Source organism: Daphnia pulicaria, chromosome 1 (genome assembly GCF_021234035.1).
Source record: "Daphnia pulicaria isolate SC F1-1A chromosome 1, SC_F0-13Bv2, whole genome shotgun sequence".
In the NCBI taxonomy this organism is placed as follows: Eukaryota; Metazoa; Arthropoda; class Branchiopoda; order Diplostraca; family Daphniidae; genus Daphnia; species Daphnia pulicaria.
Genome location: NC_060913.1, coordinates 1,515,720 through 1,541,006, shown reverse-complemented (window position 1 = coordinate 1,541,006; position 25,287 = coordinate 1,515,720). Strand labels below are relative to the sequence as shown.

General features: G+C 43.4%; 2 long non-coding RNA genes and 31 other non-coding genes across 33 annotated transcripts; 8 read left to right on the top strand and 25 right to left on the bottom strand.

The window, feature by feature from the left end:
* Positions 1-323: 323 nt before the first annotated feature.
* Trnav-aac lies at positions 324-396 on the bottom strand. The gene has a single exon. It is a non-coding gene; the product is annotated as a tRNA-Val (tRNA).
* A 97-nt stretch (positions 397-493) lies between these two features.
* On the bottom strand, positions 494-566 carry Trnak-cuu. Its single transcript has one exon. It is a non-coding gene; the product is annotated as a tRNA-Lys (tRNA).
* A 230-nt stretch (positions 567-796) lies between these two features.
* Positions 797-869, bottom strand: Trnav-cac. The gene has a single exon. It is a non-coding gene; the product is annotated as a tRNA-Val (tRNA).
* A 6,247-nt stretch (positions 870-7,116) lies between these two features.
* Positions 7,117-7,189, bottom strand: Trnav-aac. Its single transcript has one exon. It is a non-coding gene; the product is annotated as a tRNA-Val (tRNA).
* Positions 7,190-7,286: 97 nt separating this feature from the next.
* Positions 7,287-7,359, bottom strand: Trnak-cuu. Its single transcript has one exon. It is a non-coding gene; the product is annotated as a tRNA-Lys (tRNA).
* A 408-nt stretch (positions 7,360-7,767) lies between these two features.
* Trnan-guu lies at positions 7,768-7,841 on the top strand. The gene has a single exon. It is a non-coding gene; the product is annotated as a tRNA-Asn (tRNA).
* A 516-nt stretch (positions 7,842-8,357) lies between these two features.
* Positions 8,358-8,430, bottom strand: Trnav-aac. The gene has a single exon. It is a non-coding gene; the product is annotated as a tRNA-Val (tRNA).
* A 400-nt stretch (positions 8,431-8,830) lies between these two features.
* Trnav-cac lies at positions 8,831-8,903 on the bottom strand. Its single transcript has one exon. It is a non-coding gene; the product is annotated as a tRNA-Val (tRNA).
* Positions 8,904-9,008: 105 nt separating this feature from the next.
* Positions 9,009-9,082, top strand: Trnan-guu. The gene has a single exon. It is a non-coding gene; the product is annotated as a tRNA-Asn (tRNA).
* Positions 9,083-9,598: 516 nt separating this feature from the next.
* On the bottom strand, positions 9,599-9,671 carry Trnav-aac. The gene has a single exon. It is a non-coding gene; the product is annotated as a tRNA-Val (tRNA).
* A 97-nt stretch (positions 9,672-9,768) lies between these two features.
* On the bottom strand, positions 9,769-9,841 carry Trnak-cuu. The gene has a single exon. It is a non-coding gene; the product is annotated as a tRNA-Lys (tRNA).
* A 230-nt stretch (positions 9,842-10,071) lies between these two features.
* Positions 10,072-10,144, bottom strand: Trnav-cac. Its single transcript has one exon. It is a non-coding gene; the product is annotated as a tRNA-Val (tRNA).
* Positions 10,145-10,249: 105 nt separating this feature from the next.
* On the top strand, positions 10,250-10,323 carry Trnan-guu. Its single transcript has one exon. It is a non-coding gene; the product is annotated as a tRNA-Asn (tRNA).
* Positions 10,324-10,839: 516 nt separating this feature from the next.
* Trnav-aac lies at positions 10,840-10,912 on the bottom strand. The gene has a single exon. It is a non-coding gene; the product is annotated as a tRNA-Val (tRNA).
* A 97-nt stretch (positions 10,913-11,009) lies between these two features.
* Trnak-cuu lies at positions 11,010-11,082 on the bottom strand. Its single transcript has one exon. It is a non-coding gene; the product is annotated as a tRNA-Lys (tRNA).
* Positions 11,083-11,312: 230 nt separating this feature from the next.
* On the bottom strand, positions 11,313-11,385 carry Trnav-cac. The gene has a single exon. It is a non-coding gene; the product is annotated as a tRNA-Val (tRNA).
* Positions 11,386-11,490: 105 nt separating this feature from the next.
* On the top strand, positions 11,491-11,564 carry Trnan-guu. The gene has a single exon. It is a non-coding gene; the product is annotated as a tRNA-Asn (tRNA).
* Positions 11,565-12,080: 516 nt separating this feature from the next.
* Positions 12,081-12,153, bottom strand: Trnav-aac. The gene has a single exon. It is a non-coding gene; the product is annotated as a tRNA-Val (tRNA).
* A 97-nt stretch (positions 12,154-12,250) lies between these two features.
* On the bottom strand, positions 12,251-12,323 carry Trnak-cuu. Its single transcript has one exon. It is a non-coding gene; the product is annotated as a tRNA-Lys (tRNA).
* A 230-nt stretch (positions 12,324-12,553) lies between these two features.
* Trnav-cac lies at positions 12,554-12,626 on the bottom strand. Its single transcript has one exon. It is a non-coding gene; the product is annotated as a tRNA-Val (tRNA).
* A 105-nt stretch (positions 12,627-12,731) lies between these two features.
* Trnan-guu lies at positions 12,732-12,805 on the top strand. Its single transcript has one exon. It is a non-coding gene; the product is annotated as a tRNA-Asn (tRNA).
* Positions 12,806-13,490: 685 nt separating this feature from the next.
* Positions 13,491-13,563, bottom strand: Trnak-cuu. Its single transcript has one exon. It is a non-coding gene; the product is annotated as a tRNA-Lys (tRNA).
* Positions 13,564-13,793: 230 nt separating this feature from the next.
* On the bottom strand, positions 13,794-13,866 carry Trnav-cac. Its single transcript has one exon. It is a non-coding gene; the product is annotated as a tRNA-Val (tRNA).
* Positions 13,867-13,971: 105 nt separating this feature from the next.
* Positions 13,972-14,045, top strand: Trnan-guu. The gene has a single exon. It is a non-coding gene; the product is annotated as a tRNA-Asn (tRNA).
* Positions 14,046-14,561: 516 nt separating this feature from the next.
* On the bottom strand, positions 14,562-14,634 carry Trnav-aac. The gene has a single exon. It is a non-coding gene; the product is annotated as a tRNA-Val (tRNA).
* A 400-nt stretch (positions 14,635-15,034) lies between these two features.
* Positions 15,035-15,107, bottom strand: Trnav-cac. The gene has a single exon. It is a non-coding gene; the product is annotated as a tRNA-Val (tRNA).
* A 105-nt stretch (positions 15,108-15,212) lies between these two features.
* Positions 15,213-15,286, top strand: Trnan-guu. Its single transcript has one exon. It is a non-coding gene; the product is annotated as a tRNA-Asn (tRNA).
* A 516-nt stretch (positions 15,287-15,802) lies between these two features.
* On the bottom strand, positions 15,803-15,875 carry Trnav-aac. Its single transcript has one exon. It is a non-coding gene; the product is annotated as a tRNA-Val (tRNA).
* Positions 15,876-15,972: 97 nt separating this feature from the next.
* On the bottom strand, positions 15,973-16,045 carry Trnak-cuu. Its single transcript has one exon. It is a non-coding gene; the product is annotated as a tRNA-Lys (tRNA).
* A 230-nt stretch (positions 16,046-16,275) lies between these two features.
* Positions 16,276-16,348, bottom strand: Trnav-cac. The gene has a single exon. It is a non-coding gene; the product is annotated as a tRNA-Val (tRNA).
* A 105-nt stretch (positions 16,349-16,453) lies between these two features.
* Trnan-guu lies at positions 16,454-16,527 on the top strand. Its single transcript has one exon. It is a non-coding gene; the product is annotated as a tRNA-Asn (tRNA).
* Positions 16,528-16,582: 55 nt separating this feature from the next.
* LOC124340625 lies at positions 16,583-17,089 on the bottom strand. The gene is made up of 4 exons (XR_006918138.1): positions 16,997-17,089; positions 16,863-16,938; positions 16,727-16,801; positions 16,583-16,665 (listed from the first exon to the last, which is right to left on the bottom strand). It is a non-coding gene; the product is annotated as an uncharacterized LOC124340625 (long non-coding RNA).
* A 5,533-nt stretch (positions 17,090-22,622) lies between these two features.
* LOC124339070 lies at positions 22,623-23,333 on the bottom strand. The gene is made up of 4 exons (XR_006918003.1): positions 23,214-23,333; positions 23,080-23,155; positions 22,944-23,018; positions 22,623-22,882 (listed from the first exon to the last, which is right to left on the bottom strand). It is a non-coding gene; the product is annotated as an uncharacterized LOC124339070 (long non-coding RNA).
* Positions 23,334-25,287: the final 1,954 nt, after the last annotated feature.

Below are 25,287 nucleotides of genomic sequence, written 5' to 3'. Positions count from 1 at the left end.
GTTCTGGTGTAATCTATATAGATTCCCCTCCGGTGTTTATGGAATTCTTCCCCATCCAGCGCAAGTCATTTTTCATTTCCCTAAAACAACAGTCATTGACGTTTGGCTACAAAAGAAGTCTCTTCGGGGTTATAGCACCTTTTTCAACAACCACAGTCATCATTGATTTCCCCCTTTCTGTTGACTTCCTCCGGATACAGCATTGCGAATATCTTCACATTGTCATATTGTAGATTTCATTTTTAACAAGAAACATGAATGCTTGGCTTTTTCAAAAAAACAAAATGTGCTTCTTTGATAGTCTTTCTACAAATACATTGTCCTGTTTCCACCCAGGATTGAACTGAGGACCTTCAGCGTGTTAGGCCGACGTGATAACCACTACACTATGGAAACTACAATCCGCTACAGAATTATTCTGAAATGATTACAAAATACTAACGATCGTCTCCCAACTTCTAACTTTCATCTGCAATTATTTGCAAATATGTGACGCCCAACGGGGGGCTCGAACCCCCGACCCTGAGATTAAGAGTCTCATGCTCTACCGACTGAGCTAGCCAGGCTTGCCATTGCGCTCTATTCCAATGTAATGAACCAAGTCTTATTGACTACATTTTTTCCTTTCCAGGAACCGTGAGATAACTATTACTATGATTGGTTGGTTGTCTGTGTGTAGTTTCCAGATGTCTACTTGTTCTAGTCTAGTTGTCATCTAGATAAGATACATTACAAGTTATTAATTCCATTCCATTTCTTTTTCTCTTACGATTATTATTTCCTAACGTTATACTGATGCTTCCACTCAGGATCGAACTGAGGACCTTCAGCGTGTGAAGCCGACGTGATAACCTCTACACTATGGAAGCCCCACAATGTTACTGCAATATTTTATTAGTGTTGGCCACACTAAAAAAATGTAATGTTTGGTTTGCCTGTTGAACTGGACGAGTGTGTCGTTAACCAATCAGCATGCCTCTGTGGCGCAATTGGCTAGCGCGTTCGTTTGTGACTAGACGTGTCTAACTGATCTCCCAAGTGTGACATCTTGCTGTGAGTCAAAAAACTATTTGTTCTTTTTTTGTTCTCTTTATTGTATTGTTGCTTGTCTTTCGTGTTTCTCTTGTTGTTTGTTAAGCGCCATTTTGCTTTTTGTTCCATTTTTTTTGTATTGTTTCTTTTTCCGTCTCCTTGCCCTCTTTATTGTGGGTAAAATGGGAACGGAATCCCCAGACGTCTGGCCACGTACTGCCGAAATCTCTTTTGGTAATACTGAAGTGACCAGGCATGAATTCTACGAATGTTTCGAGCAGGGTAGTAACGAATCTGATTGCATCTTTGATGCAGTTTGTCGCCTACCAGGACGAGCTTTTTGTGTTTTCCGAATTGGGTTCAAGGCCGTCAAAGACCACATTGAATTCTTGGATAAATTTAGTGCTAAAGAGTCTGTTGTTATTAGTGGCAAAGAGGTCCGAATTAGAGTTAGAGATAGGTCAGTTAACCTTGTACGCGTTAGAATCCAACATTTCAAATTCGATGATGACCTAAGCCTGCTAAACAAGAGATTGCGTGAGTATGGAGTGATTTCTCGGATTTTTTGGGACACGTACCAAGATAGATCGCTTCCAAGGTGGAACGGGATAAAGACTGGAGTTGTCAATGTGGATATGGAAATCCACAAGAGCATCCCGTCTTATATCACCTTTTGGAAGCTACAAGGAACCAATAATGGTGTCTTATGCAGGGCAAATGCAGACATGCCGCATGTGTGATTCTCCCACCCATGTTTTAGCTAATTGCCCCAAGCAACCCCGTAGTTTAACCACTCCCAGCACCATTTCAAAAGGCCCCATTGGAACACGTAGCTATAGTAGTGTACTAACAAAACGTGGGCCAGTTAGGACAACTGCTAGGAAGCCCAAGGAGACAGACCCGATTGGTGGCGGGAAAATGCCAATTGCTCCAACTGTTGACGCTGATTCATTCCCTGAGTTAGCCCAGAGGCCAACGACGTCGACTGTTGTCGTACTTGATGGAGCTCCAGAAGATCCAATTTCGAGAACCGATGGAACTGAATCTTCTTCTGACACCGATTCTGACGCTGAAGACACTAACTGTGTAGGTTCGTCTGTTGCGTCCAAATCGGTTAAGAAAAAGAAAATTAAACATACGAGAGAATTCCGTGACCAACAAAAACAATCAAAAAAGAGGAGTCGTACTGCCTCTTCCTCTGGCTCGGGCGAGGTAGCTGAAGAAATTGCATCTGGTGTAGCTCAGTTGGTTGAACTCAAGTCTCCGACTCGAGAGGTTCCAGTTTCGATACCGGGTGTGGACATTAATTCTTTACCCGCCCTTTCTGGGGGGAACGATGTTCCACCCGCTCCAATCTCACCTGGAGTACCATCAATTCCATCCACGATAGATCAGATGGATAACGAGGTGTTTGAAGAGATGGATGCAACCGAGGTGGTTTCGATTTCAAATCCTGATGAAGACACTTCTTTTTCTGGTAGGAGTATTCAGCCAGGACAACGCCCACTTGATAGCCAGGAGGCTAGTCATGTGAGTGAGACTCAGGAGTCCTTGGGCGTCCCCCTCGGCACTCCATCAACCCCCATAGAAGATAAAACTCTCAAAGCAATGGAGGCCGTTAGAAGGAAAAAAGCCCACGATAACAAAACCCAACCCTCTAAACCCAAATTTAAATATTAATCATGACTAACATCGCGACATATAATATCAACAGAATATCGTCACCTGACAAACTTCAAATAATACTCAATTTCTTTTTACATCATAAACTTGATATAATATGTTTGCAAGAAGTAGTATTTCACTCTAGCACCGTATTTACTAAACATTACCAGATGCACACAAATCTCGGTCCTAGACAACATGGGACAGCCATCCTAGTACGACACGGGCTGAGCGCCAAAAACATTTTGTTTGAACCGGAGGGGAGGCTGATAGCCATGGAAGTAAAGGGTCTTGCTTTCGTGTGTATTTACGCCCCATCTGGTGACCAAAATAAAAGTTATAGAGATTCTTTCCTCCGGCAAACTATTCCGGCTTATGTTGCCCAGTATAAGGCACCAGCAATTATATTGGGAGATTTTAATGCCGTTGACGAGATCGATGACCGTAAAAGTAGCAAGACAACACCACCTAAAATTAGACTAGCATTACTAGAACCCCTCCGAGATTTAGTAAAAGCCCTTTCATTAACAGATGTCTGGAGAGAAATTCGGAAAAATGAACCTTGTTGGACGTACAATTGTGCGGCTAGCCAGGCTAGATTAGACCGAATTTATTGCCACCATCACGTAAAATTTTCTGATATCCATTTGCACGACTTACCACTCGGGGATCACAGACCAATCGTAGGGTATATAAACAGCACCACCCCTCCTAGTGTAGTGAGAAACAAGTCAAGGAATTTATGGAAACTTAACTCATCAATTCTTGAGGAAGAAGAATATATAAACTTGGTACATGTCTTCATTGAAGAAATGTCCCAACACCCATCCCGTATTGAAAACGTAGACCATTGGTGGGAGATTATTTTCAAACCTAGCCTTAGGCGATTATCAATTAACTATTGTAAAAAGAGAATCTGTGATCAGAGAGTCAAAAGGAAATTACTCCAACATCAACTAAAAGAAACCGTGAACAATGTAAATTTCAGTCATGCGCGTTACATGGAGTTGAAACGTGAGTTTCTAGCCTGGGAGCGAGAAGCATTGAGGGGATTTGCTATACGTTCACGCGTTCAAAGTATAGCCGAAGAAGAGCCATCTACCTTTCATATGAACAAGTCAACGAGCAATTTCCAGAAGTCTCTGATCACTCAGCTCAAAACTAATGATAACTGTAAAATTACCCAACCTGAGCAGATTAATCAAGATATAATTGAACACTTTAGTAGAATTTTTCAGAACCAGCCCTCCCCCAATACCCAATTAGCTGGAAAATTTCTAGAAGGGATTAGAGGTGCACTTACCCGTACAAAACCCACTAAAAACGATTTGGGTGTATCAGTGGTAGCTCAGTCGTTAAACGCTCAAGCGTTGAATCGAGGAGTACTAGGTTCGATCCCGGAGAGTGGCAACTTTCTTGTAGATCCGTTCACAGTAGATGAAATTAACAACGCCCTTAAGGCAACTAAAAAGAACAAGGCCCCGGGTACAGATGGCATTCCTTTTGAGTTTTATATAAAATTTTGGGATGTTATTGGTGTTCATTTTCTGGAAATGATGAATTGCGTCCTCGAAAAAAGAAAACTCCAGCCGTCGCAGGGAAGGGCAGCTATAAGATTAGTTCCAAAAATCCCAACACCGAGTAAAATCACCGATTACCGACCAATCTCTTTGTTAAATACCGATTATAAGTTAATCGCGTCAGTATTGGCTTTTCGTCTGAGAAAATCTCTTCAAAACTCTCTAGACTCACATCAAAAAGGTGGTGTACCCGGCCGCTATATCTTTGACAGCTTGTGTTTAATCCGAGATGTCATTGATAATACAGGTCGTAAATCAAAAGAGGTATCTTCTCTCAAACCGGCCGCCCTTATCGCGTACGATTTAGAGAAAGCATATGACCTTGTCAATCGAGACGTTCTGTGGGAAGTAATGACAGCCATGGGCTATCCCCCCCTCTTTGTTGATTGGTTGAAAACGCTGTACAGTATAACTGAACTATGCCCATTGAACGGTAATGACATAGTCGGTACTGTGGACAATGCACAATCTGTGCGACAGGGGTGCCCTCTGTCAGTCCATCTGTTTGCCCTCTATATTGAACCGCTTTTAGTTTGCTTGTCTAGGGGTATTGACGGAATTGAACACTACGGAAAACGCATCAAAGTTCGTGCATATGTAGATGATCTAGTAGTTTTTGTCTCATCAATGAAAGATGTACGTCGTGCATGCGAGATTATTCTAGAATTTTGTGCCTGGACAAATGCACGTATTAACAAGGGGAAGACAAAATTACTTGGTCTAGGCACTTGGACCTTAAATCAATGTCCACAGGCCGTAGTAGCGCAGACGGTAGCGGCGTCGGCTGGGATTCCTGAGGTTAGGAGTTCGATCCCACGTAGAAGCAATTTCAATCAAACTCATGCTAAACGTACTTGGCCACATGATTGGATAACTCAAGTAGACAACTTGAAAATTCTTGGAATTACTTTTTCTTCTGAAATAAAAACAACAGTAAGAGACAATTGGTAAAGACAGTTCAACATCATACAAAATATTCTTATCACAAACACAAACCGTCATTTCACTTTTTATGGTCGCGTCCTATTCATCAAACAACATGTCTTATCACAACTTGTTCATATAGCTCATGTACTCCCTTGCAACAAAACCCAAGCCCTTCTCCTCCAACAAAAATGCAACAAATTTCTTTGGGCACAACGAAGAGAGCACCCACCCCTAAATGTTTTGATCCGCCCCCGACTCCAAGGTGGACTTGGAGTCACCTTACTTTTTCAATTCTTCCAATCTCTTTTCACCCGTCAAATCTTTAAATCTTTAATCCATCCCGAGGCTATTGAGAGAGCTGCAGCCGTTTATTGGTTGGGTCCACACCTCAAGAATCTCCTTCAACAAATCATCCAGCCCAGATTTAATGCAACCCATTCATCACATCCATACTTCACCACCACACTTTCAACCATCACCGATCTACTTAAAGCTGGCATCTTCACATCGTCAACCGTATCCAATCACCGCGCCACCTACAATCACCTGATCGCTAACCTTGGGCAACCAGGGAGAACCGAAGTTGCGAAACCAGACCTCGACTGGGCTTCCATCTGGCGTTGGGTGGCCAAAATGAAAGGAACAAACGCTGAACTGGTCTGGGATTTCAACCATAATCAGCTCCCTACCAAAATGCGCCTCACAAGCCTCAGACTTTCTAGAAATGACCAATGTCCTCTATGCAATGGCGGCCAAGAAACTGATGACCATCTTATGTTACTCTGTTCCGAGAAAGTCCACATCAGTTTATGGCTTCGAATTCAACTAACGAAACTTGGATGTCAAAAACCACTCAAATCAACAATAAATGGAGACATTGGAAATGGCCCCAATAAAGAGAAAATACTGGCACTCATACAATCCTACATCATCACCGTCTGGACCGCCCGCAGCCAAAACCTCACCCCAGCCATCAATGAAATACAGTCTCTCTGGTCAAGCCTCCTTCATTCAAAAAATTCTCCCCAGATGTCACCTTCCAATCCATAAATATTCCCTCTCAAAATTCTCAACAGATTTCTTCTTATCTTTATACAACATTGTTCTCTCATTACAATTATAATTTCTTGGATCCCCCCCAGATGTCGTATTGTTAAATTTTATATTTTTCACCAAAATCATTTGTCCTCTTTCAATTCCGTCTCGAAATTGGTTCTTTTTGTTTTTCTTTGTTATGTTTCTCCTTAGCCACAGCAAGTCACTTATGTCACAAATCTCGTAAATGCCCCAAGTATCTGTAAAGCAATTTAAATTTTAATCGTGACAATAAATCGTTTAAATATAAAAAAAAAAAAAAAAAAACGGAAGGCTGGTGGTTCGATCCCACCCAGGGGCGCATGGTGAATGAATACTGTTGTTTTAATTCAATTTCTTCGCCTCATGACTCCATTAACCAACTAAAGCGTCCAATGAAGAGCGCACACTCGCGATATGGCTTCTTTAACTGATGACTGTTAAATCTACTCAACATTTGCAGCGTAGGGTGCACGCTCATGATGTTCTTCCTCTGTCCGGAGCTACTGTTCCAGGTTCTGGTGTAATCTATATAGATTCCCCTCCGGTGTTTATGGAATTCTTCCCCATCCAGCGCAAGTCATTTTTCATTTCCCTAAAACAACAGTCATTGACGTTTGGCTACAGAAGAAGTCTCTTCGGGGTTATAGCACCTTTTTCAACAACCACAGTCATCATTGATTTCCCCCTTTCTGTTGACTTCCTCCGGATACAGCATTGCGAATATCTTCACATTGTCATATTGTAGATTTCATTTTTAACAAGAAACATGAATGCTTGGCTTTTAAAAAAAAACAAAATGTGCTTCTTTGATAGTCTTTCTACAAATATATTGTCCTGTTTCCACCCAGGATTGAACTGAGGACCTTCAGCGTGTTAGGCCGACGTGATAACCACTACACTATGGAAACTACAATCCGCTACAGAATTATTCTGAAATGATTACAAAATACTAACGATCGTCTCCCAACTTCTAACTTTCATCTGCAATTATTTGCAAATATGTGACGCCCAACGGGGGGCTCGAACCCCCGACCCTGAGATTAAGAGTCTCATGCTCTACCGACTGAGCTAGCCAGGCTTGCCATTGCGCTCTATTCCAATGTAATGAACCAAGTCTTATTGACTACATTTTTTCCTTTCCAGGAACCGTGAGATAACTATTACTATGATTGGTTGGTTGTCTGTGTGTAGTTTCCAGATGTCTACTTGTTCTAGTCTAGTTGTCATCTAGATAAGATACATTACAAGTTATTAATTCCATTCCATTTCTTTTTCTCTTACGATTATTATTTCCTAACGTTATACTGATGCTTCCACTCAGGATCGAACTGAGGACCTTCAGCGTGTGAAGCCGACGTGATATCCTCTACACTATGGAAGACCCATAATGTTTCTGCAATATTTTATTAGTGTTTGCCACACTAAAAAAATGTAATGTTTGGTTTGCCTGTTGAACTGGACGAGTGTGTCGTTAACCAATCAGCATGCCTCTGTGGCGCAATTGGCTAGCGCGTTCGGCTGTTAACCGGAAGGCTGGTGGTTCGATCCCACCCAGGGGCGCATGGTGAATGAATACTGTTGTTTTAATTCAATTTCTTCGCCTCATGACTCCATTAACCAACTAAAGCGTCCAATGAAGAGCGCACACTCGCGATATGGCTTCTTTAACTGATGACTGTTAAATCTACTCAACATTTGCAGCGTAGGGTGCACGCTCATGATGTTCTTCCTCTGTCCGGAGCTACTGTTCCAGGTTCTGGTGTAATCTATATAGATTCCCCTCCGGTGTTTATGGAATTCTTCCCCATCCAGCGCAAGTCATTTTTCATTTCCCTAAAACAACAGTCATTGACGTTTGGCTACAGAAGAAGTCTCTTCGGGGTTATAGCACCTTTTTCAACAACCACAGTCATCATTGATTTCCCCCTTTCTGTTGACTTCCTCCGGATACAGCATTGCGAATATCTTCACATTGCCATATTGTAGATTTCATTTTTAACAAGAAACATGAATGCTTGGCTTTAAAAAAAAAACAAAATGTGCTTCTTTGATAGTCTTTCTACAAATACATTGTCCTGTTTCCACCCAGGATTGAACTGAGGACCTTCAGCGTGTTAGGCCGACGTGATAACCACTACACTATGGAAACTACAATCCGCTACAGAATTATTCTGAAATAATTACAAAATACTAACGATCGTCTCCCAACTTCTAACTTTCATCTGCAATTATTTGCAAATATGTGACGCCCAACGGGGGGCTCGAACCCCCGACCCTGAGATTTAGAGTCTCATGCTCTACCGACTGAGCTAGCCAGGCTTACCATTGCGCTCTATTCCAATGTAATGAACCAAGTCTTATTGACTACATTTTTTCCTTTCCAGGAACCGTGAGATAACTATTACTATGATTGGTTGGTTGTCTGTGTGTAGTTTCCAGATGTCTACTTGTTCTAGTCTAGTTGTCATCTAGATAAGATACATTACAAGTTATTAATTCCATTCCATTTCTTTTTCTCTTACGATTATTATTTCCTAACGTTATACTGATGCTTCCAATCAGGATCGAACTGAGGACCTTCAGCGTGTGAAGCCGACGTGATAACCTCTACACTATGGAAGCCGCACAATATTTCTGCAATATTTTATTAGTGTTGGCCACACTAAAAAAATGTAATGTTTGGTTTGCCTGTTGAACTGGACGAGTGTGTCGTTAACCAATCAGCATGCCTCTGTGGCGCAATTGGCTAGCGCGTTCGGCTGTTAACCGGAAGGCTGGTGGTTCGATCCCACCCAGGGGCGCATGGTGAATGAATACTGTTGTTTTAATTCAATTTCTTCGCCTCATGACTCCATTAACCAACTAAAGCGTCCAATGAAGAGCGCACACTCGCGATATGGCTTCTTTAACTGATGACTGTTAAATCTACTCAACATTTGCAGCGTAGGGTGCACGCTCATGATGTTCTTCCTCTGTCCGGAGCTACTGTTCCAGGTTCTGGTGTAATCTATATAGATTCCCCTCCGGTGTTTATGGAATTCTTCCCCATCCAGCGCAAGTCATTTTTCATTTCCCTAAAACAACAGTCATTGACGTTTGGCTACAGAAGAAGTCTCTTCGGGGTTATAGCACCTTTTTCAACAACCACAGTCATCATTGATTTCCCCCTTTCTGTTGACTTCCTCCGGATACAGCATTGCGAATATCTTCACATTGTCATATTGTAGATTTCATTTTTAACAAGAAACATGAATGCTTGGCTTTTTCAAAAAAACAAAATGTGCTTCTTTGATAGTCTTTCTACAAATACATTGTCCTGTTTCCACCCAGGATTGAACTGAGGACCTTCAGCGTGTTAGGCCGACGTGATAACCACTACACTATGGAAACTACAATCCGCTACAGAATTATTCTGAAATGATTACAAAATACTAACGATCGTCTCCCAACTTCTAACTTTCATCTGCAATTATTTGCAAATTTGTGACGCCCAACGGGGGGCTCGAACCCCCGACCCTGAGATTAAGAGTCTCATGCTCTACCGACTGAGCTAGCCAGGCTTACCATTGCGCTCTATTCCAATGTAATGAACCAAGTCTTATTGACTACATTTTTTCCTTTCCAGGAACCGTGAGATAACTATTACTATGATTGGTTGGTTGTCTGTGTGTAGTTTCCAGATGTCTACTTGTTCTAGTCTAGTTGTCATCTAGATAAGATACATTACAAGTTATTAATTCCATTCCATTTCTTTTTCTCTTACGATTATTATTTCCTAACGTTATACTGATGCTTCCACTCAGGATCGAACTGAGGACCTTCAGCGTGTGAAGCCGACGTGATAACCTCTACACTATGGAAGCCGCACAATGTTTCTGCAATATTTTATTAGTGTTGGCCACACTAAAAAAATGTAATGTTTGGTTTGCCTGTTGAACTGGACGAGTGTGTCGTTAACCAATCAGCATGCCTCTGTGGCGCAATTGGCTAGCGCGTTCGGCTGTTAACCGGAAGGCTGGTGGTTCGATCCCACCCAGGGGCGCATGGTGAATGAATACTGTTGTTTTAATTCAATTTCTTCGCCTCATGACTCCATTAACCAACTAAAGCGTCCAATGAAGAGCGCACACTCGCGATATGGCTTCTTTAACTGATGACTGTTAAATCTACTCAACATTTGCAGCGTAGGGTGCACGCTCATGATGTTCTTCCTCTGTCCGGAGCTACTGTTCCAGGTTCTGGTGTAATCTATATAGATTCCCCTCCGGTGTTTATGGAATTCTTCCCCATCCAGCGCAAGTCATTTTTCATTTCCCTAAAACAACAGTCATTGACGTTTGGCTACAGAAGAAGTCTCTTCGGGGTTATAGCACCTTTTTCAACAACCACAGTCATCATTGATTTCCCCCTTTCTGTTGACTTCCTCCGGATACAGCATTGCGAATATCTTCACATTGTCATATTGTAGATTTCATTTTTAACAAGAAACATGAATGCTTGGCTTTTTCAAAAAAACAAAATGTGCTTCTTTGATAGTCTTTCTACAAATACATTGTCCTGTTTCCACCCAGGATTGAACTGAGGACCTTCAGCGTGTTAGGCCGACGTGATAACCACTACACTATGGAAACTACAATCCGCTACAGAATTATTCTGAAATGATTACAAAATACTAACGATCGTCTCCCAACTTCTAACTTTCATCTGCAATTATTTGCAAATTTGTGACGCCCAACGGGGGGCTCGAACCCCCGACCCTGAGATTAAGAGTCTCATGCTCTACCGACTGAGCTAGCCAGGCTTACCATTGCGCTCTATTCCAATGTAATGAACCAAGTCTTATTGACTACATTTTTTCCTTTCCAGGAACCGTGAGATAACTATTACTATGATTGGTTGGTTGTCTGTGTGTAGTTTCCAGATGTCTACTTGTTCTAGTCTAGTTGTCATCTAGATAAGATACATTACAAGTTATTAATTCCATTCCATTTCTTTTTCTCTTACGATTATTATTTCCTAACGTTATACTGATGCTTCCACTCAGGATCGAACTGAGGACCTTCAGCGTGTGAAGCCGACGTGATAACCTCTACACTATGGAAGCCGCACAATGTTTCTGCAATATTTTATTAGTGTTGGCCACACTAAAAAAATGTAATGTTTGGTTTGCCTGTTGAACTGGACGAGTGTGTCGTTAACCAATCAGCATGCCTCTGTGGCGCAATTGGCTAGCGCGTTCGGCTGTTAACCGGAAGGCTGGTGGTTCGATCCCACCCAGGGGCGCATGGTGAATGAATACTGTTGTTTTAATTCAATTTCTTCGCCTCATGACTCCATTAACCAACTAAAGCGTCCAATGAAGAGCGCACACTCGCGATATGGCTTCTTTAACTGATGACTGTTAAATCTACTCAACATTTGCAGCGTAGGGTGCACGCTCATGATGTTCTTCCTCTGTCCGGAGCTACTGTTCCAGGTTCTGGTGTAATCTATATAGATTCCCCTCCGGTGTTTATGGAATTCTTCCCCATCCAGCGCAAGTCATTTTTCATTTCCCTAAAACAACAGTCATTGACGTTTGGCTACAGAAGAAGTCTCTTCGGGGTTATAGCACCTTTTTCAACAACCACAGTCATCATTGATTTCCCCCTTTCTGTTGACTTCCTCCGGATACAGCATTGCGAATATCTTCACATTGTCATATTGTAGATTTCATTTTTAACAAGAAACATGAATGCTTGGCTTTTTCAAAAAAACAAAATGTGCTTCTTTGATAGTCTTTCTACAAATACATTGTCCTGTTTCCACCCAGGATTGAACTGAGGACCTTCAGCGTGTTAGGCCGACGTGATAACCACTACACTATGGAAACTACAATCCGCTACAGAATTATTCTGAAATGATTACAAAATACTAACGATCGTCTCCCAACTTCTAACTTTCATCTGCAATTATTTGCAAATATGTGACGCCCAACGGGGGGCTCGAACCCCCGACCCTGAGATTAAGAGTCTCATGCTCTACCGACTGAGCTAGCCAGGCTTGCCATTGCGCTCTATTCCAATGTAATGAACCAAGTCTTATTGACTACATTTTTTCCTTTCCAGGAACCGTGAGATAACTATTACTATGATTGGTTGGTTGTCTGTGTGTAGTTTCCAGATGTCTACTTGTTCTAGTCTAGTTGTCATCTAGATAAGATACATTACAAGTTATTAATTCCATTCCATTTCTTTTTCTCTTACGATTATTATTTCCTAACGTTATACTGATGCTTCCACTCAGGATCGAACTGAGGACCTTCAGCGTGTGAAGCCGACGTGATAACCTCTACACTATGGAAGCCCCACAATGTTTCTGCAATATTTTATTAGTGTTGGCCACACTAAAAAAATGTAATGTTTGGTTTGCCTGTTGAACTGGACGAGTGTGTCGTTAACCAATCAGCATGCCTCTGTGGCGCAATTGTCTAGCGCGTTCGGCTGTTAACCGGAAGGCTGGTGGTTCGATCCCACCCAGGGGCGCATGGTGAATGAATATTGTGTTTTAATTCAATTTCTTCGCCTCATGACTCCATTAACCAACTAAAGCGTCCAATGAAGAGCGCACACTCGCGATATGGCTTCTTTAACTGATGACTGTTAAATCTACTCAACATTTGCAGCGTAGGGTGCACGCTCATGATGTTCTTCCTCTGTCCGGAGCTACTGTTCCAGGTTCTGGTGTAATCTATATAGATTCCCCTCCGGTGTTTATGGAATTCTTCCCCATCCAGCGCAAGTCATTTTTCATTTCCCTAAAACAACAGTCATTGACGTTTGGCTACAGAAGAAGTCTCTTCGGGGTTATAGCACCTTTTTCAACAACCACAGTCATCATTGATTTCCCCCTTTCTGTTGACTTCCTCCGGATACAGCATTGCGAATATCTTCACATTGTCATATTGTAGATTTCATTTTTAACAAGAAACATGAATGCTTGGCTTTTTCAAAAAAACAAAATGTGCTTCTTTGATAGTCTTTCTACAAATACATTGTCCTGTTTCCACCCAGGATTGAACCGAGGACCTTCAGCGTGTTAGGCCGACGTGATAACCACTACACAATGGAAACTACAATCCGCTACAGAATTATTCTGAAATGATTACAAAATACTAACGATCGTCTCCCAACTTCTAACTTTCATCTGCAATTATTTGCAAATATGTGACGCCCAACGGGGGGCTCGAACCCCCGACCCTGAGATTAAGAGTCTCATGCTCTACCGACTGAGCTAGCCAGGCTTGCCATTGCGCTCTATTCCAATGTAATGAACCAAGTCTTATTGACTACATTTTTTCCTTTCCAGGAACCGTGAGATAACTATTACTATGATTGGTTGGTTGTCTGTGTGTAGTTTCCAGATGTCTACTTGTTCTAGTCTAGTTGTCATCTAGATAAGATACATTACAAGTTATTAATTCCATTCCATTTCTTTTTCTCTTACGATTATTATTTCCTAACGTTATACTGATGCTTCCACTCAGGATCGAACTGAGGACCTTCAGCGTGTGAAGCTGACGTGATAACCTCTACACTATGGAAGCCCCACAATGTTTCTGCAATATTTTATTAGTGTTGGCCACACTAAAAAAATGTAATGTTTGGTTTGCCTGTTGAACTGGACGAGTGTGTCGTTAACCAATCAGCATGCCTCTGTGGCGCAATTGGCTAGCGCGTTCGGCTGTTAACCGGAAGGCTGGTGGTTCGATCCCACCCAGGGGCGCATGGTGAATGAATACTGTTGTTTTAATTCAATTTCTTCGCCTCGTGACTCCATTAACCAACTTAAGCGTCCAATGAAGAGCGCACACTCGCGATATGGCTTCTTTAACTGATGACTGTTAAATCTACTCAACATTTGCAGCGTAGGGTGCACGCTCATGATGTTCTTCCTCTGTCCGGAGCTACTGTTCCAGGTTCTGGTGTAATCTATATAGATTCCCCTCCGGTGTTTATGGAATTCTTCCCCATCCAGCGCAAGTCATTTTTCATTTCCCTAAAACAACAGTCATTGACGTTTGGCTACAGAAGAAGTCTCTTCGGGGTTATAGCACCTTTTTCAACAACCACAGTCATCATTGATTTCCCCCTTTCTGTTGACTTCCTCCGGATACAGCATTGCGAATATCTTCACATTGTCATATTGTAGATTTCATTTTTAACAAGAAACATGAATGCTTGGCTTTTTCAAAAAAACAAAATGTGCTTCTTTGATAGTCTTTCTACAAATACATTTTCCTGTTTCCACCCAGGATTGAACTGAGGACCTTCAGCGTGTTAGGCCGACGTGATAACCACTACACTATGGAAACTACAATCCGCTACAGAATTATTCTGAAATGATTACAAAATACTAACGATCGTCTCCCAACTTCTAACTTTCATCTGCAATTATTTGCAAATATGTGACGCCCAACGGGGGGCTCGAACCCCCGACCCTGAGATTAAGAGTATCATGCTCTACCGACTGAGCTAGCCAGGCTTGCCATTGCGCTCTATTCCAATGTAATGAACCAAGTCTTATTGACTACATTTTTTCCTTTCCAGGAACCGTGAGATAACTATTACTATGATTGGTTGGTTGTCTGTGTGTAGTTTCCAGATGTCTACTTGTTCTAATCTAGTTGTCATCTAGATAAGATACATTACAAGTTATTAATTCCATTCCATTTCTTTTTCTCTTACGATTATTATTTCCTAACGTTATACTGATGCTTCCACTCAGGATCGAACTGAGGACCTTCAGCGTGTGAAGCCGACGTGATAACCTCTACACTATGGAAACCCCACAATGTTTCTGCAATATTTTATTAGTGTTGGCCACACTAAAAAAATGTAATGTTTGGTTTGCCTGTTGAACTGGACGAGTGTGTCGTTAACCAATCAGCATGCCTCTGTGGCGCAATTGGCTAGCGCGTTCGGCTGTTAACCGGAAGGCTGGTGGTTCGATCCCACCCAGGGGCGCATGGTGAATGAATACTGTTGTTTTAATTCAATTTCTTCGCCTCATGACTCCATTAACCAACTTAAGCGTCCAATGAAGAGCGCACACTCGCGATATGGCTTCTTTAACTGATGACTGTTAAATCTACTCAACATTTGCAGCGTAGGGTGCACGCTCATGATGTTCTTCCTCTGTCCGGAGCTACTGTTCCAGGTTCTGGTGTAATCTATATAGATTCCCCTCCGGTGTTTATGGAATTCTTCCCCATCCAGCGCAAGTCATTTTTCATTTCCCTAAAACAACAGTCATTGACGTTTGGCTACAGAAGAAGTCTCTTCGGGGTTATAGCACCTTTTTCAACAACCACAGTCATCATTGATTTCCCCCTTTCTGTTGACTTCCTCCGGATACAGCATTGCGAATATCTTCACATTGTCATATTGTAGATTTCATTTTTAACAAGAAACATGAATGCTTGGCTTTTTCAAAAAAACAAAATGTGCTTCTTTGATAGTCTTTCTACAAATACATTGTCCTGTTTCCACCCAGGATTGAACTGAGCACCTTCAGCGTGTTAGGCCGACGTGATAACCACTACACTATGGAAACTACAATCCGCTACAGAATTATTCTGAAATGATTACAAAATACTAACGATCGTCTCCCAACTTCTAACTTTCATCTGCAATTATTTGCAAATATGTGAGGCCCAACGGGGGGCTCGAACCCCCGACCCTGAGATTAAGAGTCTCATGCTCTACCGACTGAGCTAGCCAGGCTTGCCATTGCGCTCTATTCCAATGTAATGAACCAAGTCTTATTGACTACATTTTTTCCTTTACAGGAACCGTGAGATAACTATTACTATGATTGGTTGGTTGTCTGTGTGTAGTTTCCAGATGTCTACTTGTTCTAGTCTAGTTGTCATCTAGATAAGATACATTACAAGTTATTAATTCCATTCCATTTCTTTTTCTCTTACGATTATTATTTCCTAACGTTATACTGATGCTTCCACTCAGGATCGAACTGAGGACCTTCAGCGTGTGAAGCCGACGTGATAACCTCTACACTATGGAAGCCCCACAATGTTTCTGCAATATTTTATTAGTGTTGGCCACACTAAAAAAATGTAATGTTTGGTTTGCCTGTTGAACTGGACGAGTGTGTCGTTAACCAATCAGCATGCCTCTGTGGCGCAATTGGCTAGCGCGTTCGGCTGTTAACCGGAAGGCTGGTGGTTCGATCCCACCCAGGGGCGCATGGTGAATGAATACTGTTGTTTTAATTCAATTTCTTCGCCTTGTTCCCTTGGTGGAACCCTTGAATTAAATTTCTCGTAGCCTGACTGTAGGCTGATGGATGAATGAATATTGTATTCAGAGACAACGTGTGGCTTCTGGGGAAAAGATAGGGGGATTAGTGTGTGGGGGAATAATGAAATTGATAACGGACAATACCTGGGATTGCACACACAAAATTGAGAAGAGAGTGACTCGCAAGGATTGCAAAGAGTCAGATAGACACAATCAGACCTGATGGGAATGAAACATAAATTAGGGCCAGATACATTTGATAGACATAAGCGAATATTACCCAAAATCAGACTGCTGGACAGATTATCACGTGGAGGGCCAGAGAATGGCGAATAATCTTAGAGCCAAGGTGGCGACTGTGCACAGATCGATAATTTAGTATGGGGCACAAATACAACTTATAACAATGTATACCTGGACAATGTAAGAAGAGGAGACACTGATAATCAGAAGAGTATATAACTCTGAGGACAATGAAAGAACTTTAAACAAAGAAAATGTGTCGTTCCGGACACTGACAGGTCCACCACGCTATAGAGCAGACGAAGAAGTCAGAGGAAAAAGGAGGGCTAAAGAGAGGGAAGGCGATAAAGAAAGCGGAAAATGGCTCGGGGTTGCCAGATCAACGTTTAACGGATCTCGGCGCTTCATCCTCCCCCGAGTCCGTTTTGACGGACGAGATGGATTCCAACAGGCATAATTCTGTAATCCCACGGCGGAAGATTCCCGTTGGGAGTTGAACGTCGACGGCTCGGACACATCCATCTGCACCTGGGTAGACCTTTGCGACGTGGCCGATGCTCCATTCACCACGTCCAAATCCCTTGTTGATTTCGAGGACGATATCGCCCACCTCCAGGTTCGGCCGTTTCACCTTCCATTTCTTTCGGGATGCCAACGACTGCAGATACACCGTTTTCCACATATCCCAGAAGAGATTCAGAACTCGTTGAAGATAGCGATAGTGTTCTCGAGGGGAGGCGTCATCAAATGATCCGGCTGGTGGATATGCTGTTGGCGGCCGATTTAGAAAATCGTTCGGCGTTAACGGACGGAAATCCGCCGGATCGGAACTGGCATAAGTCAACGGTCGGGTATTCAGCAGTCCGGCTACTTCATACAATAATGTTCTGAGCAAATCTTCCGTAGGGTGACGGAAGCTGTTCTTTTCTTGCTCCAAGGCGTTGTATAGCGCCTTCTTGGTGGAACGGACAAGCGATTCGTGGGCGCCTCCAAAATGAGGTGTCCGAGGCGGTTGGAAGGTCCATTTGATGCTGACCCTTTTCATAAAATCTGGGATCGCCTGGGACGCGTACATTTCTTCGACGGCTTCCCGCAGCTCTCTTTCGGCACCGACAAAATTGGTTCCATTATCAGAATGAATTACCTCGGGCTTTCTGTAGATAGAAATGAATTTTCGTAGGGCCAACAGAAAATCGCTTGTTGAGAGCGACGGGACGAGCTCCAGGAATACGGCGCGGGTGACCATGCAGGTAAACAACACGCCCCAACGCTTAGTCGTTCGGTTTCGGGCAAGGCCAACCTCAAATGGCCCAAATAAGTCGACGGCAGTACGAGTAAACGGGAGAGAGCCGGAATCGAGCCGTGAATCGGGAAGGTCTCCCATCAATTGTTCGCCTGGCTTGGCCCGATTGCGCCGACAAATGGTACAGTTGCGACGGACTCTTTTCACCGCTTCTCTTCCGCTGGTAATCCAAAAATGCTAACGGATGTAACTGAGCAGAACGTCCGTTCCAACGTGTTGGAGATGTTCGTGGAAAGCCCGGATGATCATTTCGGTGAACGGATGGCTTCCAGGAAGAAGGGGGGGATGCAGCTGGTCGTAAGGTAACTTCGCGCGTCCAGCTCGCCCTCCGAGTCGCAACACACAATCAGAACCTAAAATAGGGGCCAAAGCCAGCAAACTGGATGTAGAGTGAAGCTGTTTGCCCTTTTTGAATCGGTGTAGTTCCTCTTCATAAACTTCAGATTGGCACAACCGGACCAGCTCCAGATATTTTTCATCCAATTTGGAGAGCGCTGGAACATCTTCGGGGCCAATGTGGATTTCTTTCCACCGGTCAGCAGATTTCTCCACCACAGCAGTATAGGAGCGACTCGGGCGGATTTCCTCCTTTACCGCCATCCACGGTAGATCGGGTGGCCAATGGTCTTCAGACTGAAGTAAAAAGTCCGGCCCATTCAACCAAACGGGTGGGATGGGCTGTTCGTCCAGGGAGGAGCGGGTGGCCAGATCCGCTGGATTTAATTTTCCCGGAATAAATCGCCATTCTTCAGGCTGGGTGATTGTCTGGATCTCGCCTATCCGGTTACTGACGAATATTTGATAATAGGCCGCCGTGGCCCGAATCCAGTTTCGGACGGTGCTGCTATCTGTCCAAAGCTTCCGTCTCTTGATTTTCGATTTGAGGGTTGAGTGAACGGTCCGTAGGAGGCAAGCGCCCAACAGGGCTGCGTTGAGCTCGAGTTTGGGAATGGAAATCGTCTTCATCGGCGCGAGCTTGTTCGCTGCTCGTACCTGTCGAACCAAAACGTGACCGTCGGAGTATTGGACGCGAAGATAAATCACTGCAGCATAGGCCTCTTCCGAAGCATCACAGAAGGTATGAAGTTCGGCGTCGATGATTTGGGCTTCTTCCGGAAATAAGCATCGTGGCATCTTCAATGTGTTAAGTTGTTCCAAAGCGATGAACCAGCTACGCCACCAAATCTCGTCGTCACCGGTAATTTCGTCGCTCCAGTCGAGTCCCTTGAGACCCAATGCTCTTAGACGAATCTTGGCCTTGACGATCAACGGCGAAGCCGTTCCAAGCGGGTCGAACACACCGGCTACCTTGCTGACCAGACTGACGCGAGTTAGGGCTGCGTCGGATGATTTGGCTACTAGGAATCCTAAAGTGTCAGAATTGGTGTCCCAGACGACGCCAAGAACCTTTTCTGTGCTCTCACTGGTGAGCGGATGAGCGGAAGGTGTGGCTGTTACCGGCCGATCGGTCTTCGACACCTCCAGTAAAAATTCCGGCGAATTTGAGATCCATCTTTGAAGATTGAGATCAGCAGCGGACAAGGAGTTTTTGACTGTGACGGCTTCTTCAACTGCTTCAGTAACGGATGTTGCGGATCCTAAATAGTCATCTACATACATTTTCTCCTCGACGGCACGAACCACCTTGTCTGGTGCTCCGGTGTCCTTCAGGATGCGGCGCACTCCATAAATGGCCACGAAAGGGGAGCAGCTGGCTCCGAAAGGAAGTCGGTCCATCCGACAAACAATTGGTTCGATGTCGTCTTTCTCCTGCCATAGGAAACAGAAGTAATCCCGGTCTTCGATGGAAAGCCGGAAGCGGCTGTACATGGCTTCGATATCGGACGCCCAGGCAACGGCTCCCTCTCGGAAAAGAGTAATGACGGCCGCCAAAGATGGTTGAAGAGCTGGGCCACTGATTATCGAATCGTTGAGACATTTTCCCTTGAACGGGGCAGCGGCGTCGTAGACCACACGTAGCTTCTTTCCTTTGTAAACTCCATGATGGGCTAGGAAGTATTTTGCGGTAGCTGGATCAGGAACACGGGAAGCGTAACCTTTGTCGAAGTATTTCCGGACAGCTGCTCGGTAATCCTCTTCGAATTCTGGCTGACGTTTGAATCGATTCAACATGCTACGGAATCTATTTTCGGCCATCGGACGATTGTTGGTCAAGTCGGGTTCTCCTTCTCGCCATATGATCGGCACTTCGTATCCGACTTCCAATCTCCTGGTTTTCTCTTGGACAATCGCGAGAGCGCGTTTATTCTCGGGCGACAGGCAGCCGACTTGATGCTCCGTTCCATAATCTTCTGTGTCGCAGAATCGGCGCATTTCAGTAGCGAGGTTGGCTAAGGAAGTAAATCCGGAAATCTTGCAGCTACGGGCGGAAGCCGAATTTACTCGTCCATTGACGACTCCTCTCACGACCCATCCGAAGGCGGTCTTGGAGGCGATAGGTTCCTTTTCTTCACCAACTCTTGAATCTCGGACGGCCAGCAGGTGTGCATGATCTAGCCCGATCAAGACGTCGACCTTTCCTCCTGTTTCGCCGAGCGGAAGGTTTTTAAGATGAGACCAATGAGACTTCTCCTTGTTCCAGTCGGTGATGGGTGTAGGGCTGGCTACAGTTTTCATGGTAGATCCTTCTAGAGAGAAGATATTGCCTTCCGCCGCTCGAACTCGAAACTGGACCCTGGTCGATGGATAGCGGTTGATTATTCCGCCAGCTCCGTCCACAGCTAAGATCTGACGTGGGCCGCGGAGTTTCAGGGCCGTGGCGAAGGCACTTCGCATTAGAGTTGAATCGCTACCTTCGTCGAAGAAGATATTGGCTAACACCCAACTTCCGTCGTCGGCCATCACTGGAAGACGCAGCATACCCATGGTGACTTGTCGAGGGGCTCCGATTCTTGCGGTTGTAGGTCGAGCCTTTTCTTCTGTTTCTGTCGGCAGTTTTTCTTTGGCAGCATGGTGTAACAGCGGGTGATGGTAATAACCGCAACCAGAGTGTTTACACGGCTTTCGCCTGTCACATTCGTAAACTGAATGTTTGGTTGAGAAACAACTGAAGCAAAGACGATGGCGCATGCAGAAGGTAAGGCGCTCCCCGACGGAGAGTAATTTGAAATCTTCACAATCCGATAGTCTGTGTCCTTTCTTTTCCACATTCCGAAGGTGTTCAAGCTTCGATCTTCGATCCGTCCCCGTCTGTCTTCATTCCAGGCCAACCGGTCGTTTAGATGTAATTTGAGACAAATCTTCTCAATCAAATCCGTCGTCCCCGTCTCTCCAATTCGGCTAAGGTCGAATAAATGGGTGCGGATACGTTCGGCGAACCTCTTGAATGATGCTGGATCTTGCTTCGTCTCCAACTTCTGGATGGCTTGGTGATGTGCTGCTCTCATGACGTCTCGGCGGCCACATGTCTGCTTCAGCCGAACAAGGGCCTCGATGTAGGCTGCTTCACCACCTCCTAGTCCGTATACCAGGTCCAAGCAGTCTCCTCGGAGAAATCTCTTTAAAAGGGCCAGCTTCTCTCCGGGAGACTTGGGGGTATCGTGCACCAATGCTCGAAACAAATCGATCCAGGAAAACCACTCCAAAGCCTTTCCGTCGAAAGGTTCCAATTCCGCCGATACTGATGAGCGTGTACTACGAGCAGTGATAACAGGAGGTAGACGGCCAGCACTATACAGATCGATCCAGGTGTCAGGAGTTTCTTGAGTGCTATCGAGATTCTTCTGACGTTGTTGATCCAACAATGTCTTCGCTAGCGGAGTGGTGTTGTTGATCTGTTGACTGATGGAAGTGAAATGGTCATCATCTGGTGGTATCGATCCTCCGGGAGGTTCGACGCCGAGTAGCCTAAGGGCAGCTTGTGCTGCGTCCGCTTCCTCCCATGCTTGATCTGCTTGCTGGCGGGTCCTCACAGCTTGCTCTCGGGCTCTCTCAGCTCTCAGTCGAGTGGCTGCAATTTCCTCTTGACGAGCTTGCTCTCGCCGGAGAATTTCAGATGGAGAAACGGGAGGTAGAGGTGGGTCTTGATCCGGAACGACGTTCGGTCCAACAATGGACGCTGCATCTCCATCTCTACTCCTGATATAATTTTGAGCGTTGGCAGACAGCTCACCAACACGCGTGACATAACCCAAGTGATTGGCGTCTTGTCTTTCGGCTTCTTCCTCGTCATCTTCCATGGTAGAGATGTCGGTCTGAAGCTGTGAGGCTCGGAGTATTAAGTCGTTGAGATGGAGTAGTAAACCTTGAATGGCTCCCCGTGAGCCTCTGGAATTAGTCAGAGTCTCGACCTGTGTGTTTGACACCGTGATCTGACGACGCAGGGTTTTCCTCTTCGCCTTCATATTTGCCAGCTCAACGGCGTAGTCTTCGTCATAATCAGCATCTTCTCCTGGCTTGATCTTTGTGGCCATGGTGAAGACGGTCTTGAGGTTGATGTGGAGCTCTGACGAAGACGAAGAAGGGAGATGTACGACGAAACTCGTCTGAATATAGCTGCCAGTAAGAGGGCTCGACTGGCTGAAATTTGAAATTGAGACGGCAGTCAGCTGGAGAGGACTCGGCTGGTTGGATTTTGAGTTACTGGAGATCCAGAAGGAGATATCGGAGGTGACTCACACTCCGGTTCGAAGGACCAAATGTTCCCTTGATGGAACCCTTGAATTAAATTTCTCGTAGCCTGACTGTAGGCTGATGGATGAATGAATATTGTATTCAGAGACAACGTGTGGCTTCTGGGGAAAAGATAGGGGGATTAGTGTGTGGGGGAATAATGAAATTGATAACGGACAATACCTGGGATTGCACACACAAAATTGAGAAGAGAGTGACTCGCAAGGATTGCAAAGAGTCAGATAGACACAATCAGACCTGATGGGAATGAAACATAAATTAGGGCCAGATACATTTGATAGACATAAGCGAATATTACCCAAAATCAGACTGCTGGACAGATTATCACGTGGAGGGCCAGAGAATGGCGAATAATCTTAGAGCCAAGGTGGCGACTGTGCACAGATCGATAATTTAGTATGGGGCACAAATACAACTTATAACAATGTATACCTGGACAATGTAAGAAGAGGAGACACTGATAATCAGAAGAGTATATAACTCTGAGGACAATGAAAGAACTTTAAACAAAGAAAATGTGTCGTTCCGGACTCTGACAGGTCCACCACGCTATAGAGCAGACGAAGAAGTCAGAGGAAAAAGGAGGGCTAAAGAGAGGGAAGGCGATAAAGAAAGCGGAAAATGGCTCGGGGTTGCCAGATCAACGTTTAACGGATTTCGGCGCTTCACGCCTAATGACTCCATTAACCAACTAAAGCGTCCAATGAAGAGCGCACACTCGCGATATGGCTTCTTTAACTGATGACTGTTAAATCTACTCAACATTTGCAGCGTAGGGTGCACGCTCATGATGTTCTTCCTCTGTCCGGAGCTACTGTTCCAGGTTCTGGTGTAATCTATATAGATTCCCCTCCGGTGTTTATGGAATTCTTCCCCATCCAGCGCAAGTCATTTTTCATTTCCCTAAAACAACAGTCATTGACGTTTGGCTACAGAAGAAGTCTCTTCGGGGTTATAGCACCTTTTTCAACAACCACAGTCATCATTGATTTCCCCCTTTCTGTTGACTTCCTCCGGATACAGCATTGCGAATATCTTCACATTGTCATATTGTAGATTTCATTTTTAACAAGAAACATGAATGCTTGGCTTTTTCAAAAAAACAAAATGTGCTTCTTTGATAGTCTTTCTACAAATACATTTTCCCAGGTAACAATTTTCATGTCGTTTTGATGTACTGTTGAAATACTTTTGACATCAACTTTTAGACAAAAAAAGAATGAAAAGAGTAATATCGTTTGGATATCAATGTTGTCGCGCCAACGAAGTTCGTTTGGACATGAAAAAATAACATCAATTTTGTCACATGAAAATGACGTTTGAATATTTTTTCTCCGTATGACATTGAAACCACGTCTAATTATGTTTATAACAAAGATATACAAAACACTGCCTTAAATGGATGTCAATTAAACCGCATGACATTGATATCAATAAAAATGCATGAATTAGATATCACTGTTAAAAAACTTAACAACTATAAACGCCCTAAATTCTCGCTAAACCAGATCTGGGGTTCCCAAACCCGAAAAATTTGTATCGTATCGCAATACGAAACGTTCGGGGTTGTATAGAAGACTAATAAAAGATACGACATGGGCCTGTATAGAACCTTCAACCTTTGACTTCCGAGCTCAGCTCACTAACCACTTGACCAATTGACTTATTTAAATGTTATATATTTATGAATTACATTTGAACCTGTACGTAAGGACTTAGAAAGTTTTATAGTCTTTGTTACTATAGAAAATAAGAGTTAGAGGGTAGCGGGCGTGTTGGTCGAAAAAACTAGTACTTAAACTTAATATTATACGATAGAATACTTACGTTTTCAGAAATCGATATAATTTTAATAAAAGGAAAGGGATGCATGCTTGAAAATATTTCAAGTTGGAAAATGTGATATGTATAAATGAAAATTGATCTACTTGACAAGTAGTTTGCAAATACTTTTGATTAATACACAATTTTGGTTCACTGCACGTCAGTTTCATGTGATCTATCCTTTCAATTTTATTTGGGCAAAAAAATATATGTTATTGGTAAAAGCAGTGGAAGATTAATGTGTGCGTTTCATATTTCAAAAAGGATGTTAAACAGCATTAATTTATTTATTAAGATGTCCATTTTCTATTTGAAAATGTATTATATAGAAAATAGTACATCATTTAAATGTCCGTTTCATAGCATAAATTGTAAAAGAAAAACGATGTGAACATAAATTTGTAAATTACGTGTCCATTTTTTATTCGAAAAATGATATAACGAAAAGCATGTCAATAGCAAGTATTTGGAATATGATGTCAATATTAATATATCAATTTCATGTCAATTTTGCATTTCAAGAATTTGTATCGGAAAACGTTACATCAATAACATGTCGTTATGATATTTTTAAAATGATATCGAATTTTACACTTAAAGTACGTGTCCATTTTTTATTCGAAAAATGATATTTAAAAAAGAATGTCAATAGCAAGTCATTTTCTTATTTGAAATATGATGT